We start from the raw sequence: 5,516 nt of genomic DNA, 5'->3' as shown, positions 1-5,516 counted from the left end.
GGGGATGCAGGCACGGCGGGCAGAGACGGGATGCCATGGTGCCCGCTGCCGCTGCCCACTCCTTCCCAGGGTTGCACGGCCCCTGCGCCGTGCCCTGACCCTGCCCCATGCCCAGCCCCTGCCCCACGCCAGCCCCATCCACAGCACGAGAGCCCCTGGCTCACCAGATAAAGCACCCAAAAGGCTTCAAGGGAAGGAGAAGTTTTATTCCTGGCTTCCCAGAGACTCTTTGCCACCCAAAGGGGGGAGCGGGGACCGTAGCCAGGGCGCTGGTGGAACACGGTGATGAGGAAGGATGCTCCTCAGCTCACCGAACCCCGCGTCCCTCCGGGCTCGGCTCACCGAGGGATGCCAGGGCACCCGCAGTGCCGGGCAGATGGGTCCCTCTGCGGTGTTGCGCATCCCAGAGGCTGAGCCTTGGCCTCAAGCGGCCGTGGGGTTTTGCAGCTCCCTGGGATTTTGCTTTTTATCGGCCAGGCACCGTCGCTCCCCAGGCTTCCCCCAGCGCCCAGTAATGCACCCCAGCGTCCCTGTCCACCACAGGTCCCAGCAGTGCCCTAGGGACACGCATCCCTCTCCGCAGCCCGGCCACGCTCAGAGCATTGTGGATGCACAACTGTCCCACTTCCAGCAGAGTCCGCCGAGCCGTGGCCCCGCGTGTCCTTTTTCTGCCCAGAAAAGCAACCGTTGTCCCCAAGAAAGCAGCAGGTGATGCAGGGCCAGGAGCATCACAGAAATCCAACACTTTGGCTCAGTTTTTCAGCTCTTCCCCTTCTTCTCCCCACATGTTTCTGGTGTTCCAGCTTCCTGCGCAGCCATTCCACGGCAAACCAACCTGCCAACCCCCGGCCACGTGCCATGGGGCCGGTCCCCGGCTACAGCTTGAAACAGGAGGTTGAATTCAACTCGGGCACCCACCGGTAGCAACTCCGCTGCCTTCAGGGTTGAATTTCCACCAGGTTTCCAAACCAGATGTGGGCAGCCACAGTGCCGGAGCATCAACGTCACTCCGGCGAGGGCGTCCCTACGAGTCCCAGGGGACTTGGCGGGGTGCGTGCAGGGCGTAGAGCTTCTCCCAGCAGGTCGCCAACCTCTCCGCCTTCCTCCCGATCTCCCGTAGCTGCTTCCTCCTGCGGCCGGGTCCCCCACGCCGGGGCTGTGCCGGGGCGTGCGGTGGGCTCTGTGGTCAGCACGGCGAGGGAACAGAAACACCCCCCACCACCACCACCACGCAGGCGTTAGCTGGGGAGGGGGTAGGGGGGAGCAAAAACCACCGCCCCAGCACCGAGGATGCGCCTGAGGCATCACACCCCACGCACATGGGGTTTGCGGGGGCGCAGCTGCAGGCTGGGGTGGCCAAATCACCCGTGGCCACAGCGAGGACATGTTCTCAGGTCCCCAGGGGTCCCCAGCGCTGGCCGTCCTCCCCCCCAAGCTGGCAGCACACACCCCACGGCACATCCACAGACAGGGCAGACGGCCAGGTTGGGTCTGCAGGTATCTTTCCAGACCAGAGGCACCTCCAGTCCTCACCAGCAAACCCCATGCAGGGTTAACCCCCCATTTGATGTCCCCGGAGGACGACAGCACCGTGCCAGAGCTGGGGAGCTGTTGCTTCGCTGCCCTGGGGTTTCCCCGCTAGTTAATGAGTTGCTGGCGGCTGCCGTAGGGGATCCTCCTGGGAATCCCCAACAGAACCTCGGGGATGTCAGCGGAGTCTCCCTTTAGGGAGAAATCCCAGTTCCTGCCTATGAGCACCCAGGTGGATGAGCAGGACTGGGTGCGCCCACCCACTGGGCGAGCATCCCACCAGGACATCGCGGCACGGGCAGAAAAACCCGCTTAGGTGCCGGTGGTAAAAATCCACCAGCTTGTCCCAGGCTGCCACAGCCAGACTTCCCTCCCCAGACAGTTTAAAGCTCACCGGGATGTGCTGCCGGCACCCCCCAGCCACGAACCCAGCACCTGGGATGCACTAGTGTCTTCAGATCTTATTTACTTCACATCAATGAAGGAGCCAGAAAATCACATAGACTATCAAGCCTGAAGTGTCAAAGCCGGGGCGGGGGAACTGGGAGCCACTGGGGTGACTGGGAAGAGGCGGGGCTCCCACCTTTCTGATTTTCCTGCAGTTCTCCCTGAGGACGAAGTCGGTGTTTCTGGCCACCTTCCACACCGCCAGCTCCTCGGGGCCGCGCAGGGTGCCGGCCGCCACCTCCCGCAGGGACATGCTGATGTTGTAGATGGAGAGCAGGATCTTCTGGTCCTGGAGAAGAGAGAAGCACGCAGCCCCGGGTGGGGAGGGGGGCTCCACGGCTCTGCCAAGGGCTCAGCCCGCATCATGCCCCCGCCTCGCGTCCTTTGGTGCTCACCTTGTCCGAGCGACAAGCTGGCCCAGCCCTTCCAGTCCTGTCCGCCGACCCACTCAGGTTTTTCTGGAGAAAGGAAGCAAGAAGATCAAATGTCCCAAAGCGTCGGTGTCTCCCACGTGGGGCAGGAATCCGACGCATAAAGACAGCGCTCTCCCCAGTAATGCCAGCAAAGTGGCCAGCCCCATATTAAGCTTCCAAACTCATCCCTCCCTGCCCACATCCCGCAGCGGGGCCGCATCCGGCTCGGCAGCATCCCCCGGGCAGACCCCCCCATCCTGCTCACCAGGTTCTGGATCTCGTGGAAGATGACAGCGCGGTACTGCCGGAGGATTTTGGCGATGCTGCACCTCTTGCCTCTGCTCAGCACGGTGAGGAGCAGGAGGAGCAGAACAGCACAGGAGAGCACCCGGGGGAGAATCTGCGCGGGGAAGGGCTCGGTCTCAGCGGTGGGGGAAGCCAGGGATGAAGGGATGCTCCGGGCTCTGCCTTCAGCCCCTCGCCGTAAACCCCCACCAGACCTGTCCCCAAAGACGCAGCACGTGCAGGAGGGGGCTCTACTGTGTCCTCTCCCAGAGGACATCCTCCCAGCCGAGCCATCTCCTCTTGGAGCAGAACCCTTGAGAAACTGCTCCAGCTTCAGCCCAGTCCAGGCAGCGCTGCCCACAGCGCCCACTGACCTCTCTCCAGCACCAGCAGCCGGGTACTCGGCACAGAGGTGCGCTGGCGACCTTTATAGGTCTATAGTGTCTGTTCCCGAGCTCTCAGCCCCAACAGGGTCCCCAGTGGATCCCCAGCATCTCCCCAGCTTGTGGCATTTCGAGGACAGGCCCTCAACCACCAAAAATCAAGGGGAGCAGAGAGGGACGTGCCCCGCTCTTTGGAGAGGAGCCGGAGGCAGGGAGCTGCCTGGTTCCTCTCCAGCAAACCTTCCACGCCACGCCACGACCAGCTTCGGGCACCCTGGGAAGGATGCTCTCCGCACCGCCGCAGACCCTGCAGCACACACGCAGTTATTCAGCGTTTTTCCAGCTCCCACGCAGCCCCTGCTTGTCCCCGGCTCGGATGCTCTCCCGCAAGAGCTAGATAGATGCAACACAAGCGCCTGCTCTCGCCAGCGCGTCCCGGCTGCCTCTGAGCTTCCCTCCCGGCTCCAAGCCTTCCCGGCAGCCCCCAGCCGGCCCCGGCAGAGCGGGGAAACCCAAGCGCTGACATCTGAGCTGGCAGGGAGCGCAGGGAGGGGGTGGCCGGACCCTCCGAGGGATGAGTCCCCAAGGCTTTGAAGAAAAGCCAACGCAACCTCAGGTGACCGGGATTGGGGCTATTTGAGCAGTCCCACGGCAGCAGGGTGAGGATGGGAAGCCCGATCCACGCACAGCATCTGCCAGGAAAGGAGCCCGACAGCTCTCCACATCTCCGCGTCGCTGAGAGATGGCACAGTGCTGCAGTCCCATGCTGGCATCGGAGCATTTCTATCATCTCCCATTCGCAGGAAAAGCCCCCCCAAAAAATCCCCCTCGTCCCCGCCCGCCCCCTCTCTGGGCTTCAGGTCTGGGCAGGCAGAAAGCAGCTCAGCTCCTTTCCAAATATGCAACCCCTGTGCTGCAGCCAAAGCGTGCGAGGAGGAGGGGGGCAGGCAGCTCCGCTTGCTGCCGGCATCTGCCTGCCCCCAGCCCCAGCTCACACCTCGGCAAGTTCACCGCTGTCCCAGCCACGTCTGCCTCTCGGGGTTGGCTTTATGCTCAGAGAAGGCAGAAGGAAGAAGCTCCCTTGCTGAAGTCCGAGCCCGCCATCCATCCTGCCCTTCAGTGGGAACCTGGAGGGTTTGTTTCAAAAACCGGGATCCGCTCCGTGCTCCCCGCTCCATAAAGGGTTGGTCCCGGCTCCAGAAGGGCAAGGAAACCTTTCCCACCCTCCTACTCCCACAGCTCAGCGGGAGCGATGGGGGCTTAACACGAGGCAAAACCCAACACACCGCAAGTCTGGGAACCCACGGACACAGGCGTCACCCTGGAGCAGAAGCGTGCGCGAGGAGATGAGCAAATCCATGTGCAACCCATACAAACCCCACTGGGCTCTTCAGCTTCTTTAATCGCCGCACACATTCCAGTAGAGCCGTGCTGGGCCCCATCCAGGGGCCGGGAAGGGCAGGGAAGAGTCTCCCCGCGCTGCTGGATCTCTGCAAACCCACAGAGATCTCACCCCAGAGGTGATTCAGCAGAGAGCCGAGGGTATAATCCTCAGGGACACCAAAGGGGAGCGCTGCTTCCATGAGGACACCCTGTCCAAAGTCTAAGGGTTGCTCTCGGGAAGCCTCCACCGCCGGGAAGACAAGGCCATGAGATTTTACCATTAAGCTGGGAATGACTTCCCTGAAGCGGCTTATTAAACAACTGGGACCAAATTCCAGGAGAAAGCACACCATTTCCAGGCAGCCGAGCCTGGCACTGGACTCCCAGTCCTTCGCACGGGAGGAAGCGCAGCCTGTCGTTAAGAAAGCTGAGCGAGAAGCCGGGACAGGAGCTTGGAAAGTGCAGTAGGTGCTTCCCACCACCCCCACAGAGAGCGGGGAAGCAGTGGTGACAGGAGAGGAACGCGGGCGAGAGACGAAGCCGGCGAACCCCAGCCCTGGCCACCGCTTCCCACCCTTCAGGATGGAGGAAGATGAGTTTAGCAGCTGATTTGGGGTTCTTCCTTCTCCCCTCGCTCCCATCCCCGCACGCAGCAGCAGGCTGCAGGCAGGCAGGGCAGCTCGGGGACTAGGGACATCCCTTCCCGCGGGAGGGCTGGCAGGGAAGGAGCAGCCAGGGAAGCGTGGGTGCAGGACGGTCACAGCCTGTTCCGCCTGGCAGAGGAAGCTAATCTCTTCCTCGGCTCTAATCCTCCAGCAAATACAAGGAGATAAGGGAAATCACCATTATTGATAGAGCAGCTCCCGGTGGCACTCGCGCTAGCCCCAGCCGCCCAGGCAGCGAGGGGCAATGCCGGCCGCCTTCCCAGGAGCCCCACTGGGGTTTCCCAGGTCCTTCCAGCCAGACGGACCCTGTCCCTGACACCCTTTGACCCAAAGGGACCCTGCTACCACCCAGAGCCCCAGCACCTGCCGCAGCCCCGGGCAGGGACAGACCCTCCACTCTCCCCCTTGGG

The 5,516-nt window shown here is 62.8% G+C and overlaps 1 pseudogene; it reads left to right on the top strand.

Moving 5' to 3' along the window:
• LOC104294016 overlaps positions 1-1,846 on the top strand; it is a 15,790-nt pseudogene extending 13,944 nt beyond the window's left edge.
• Positions 1,847-5,516: the final 3,670 nt, after the last annotated feature.

The sequence above is a fragment of the Charadrius vociferus genome, unplaced genomic scaffold (assembly GCF_000708025.1).
Source record: "Charadrius vociferus isolate BGI_N301 unplaced genomic scaffold, ASM70802v2 scaffold259, whole genome shotgun sequence".
Classification (NCBI taxonomy): Eukaryota; Metazoa; Chordata; class Aves; order Charadriiformes; family Charadriidae; genus Charadrius; species Charadrius vociferus.
The sequence above is the reverse complement of the archived record's forward strand: the minus strand, read 5'-3'. Positions and strand labels throughout refer to the sequence as shown.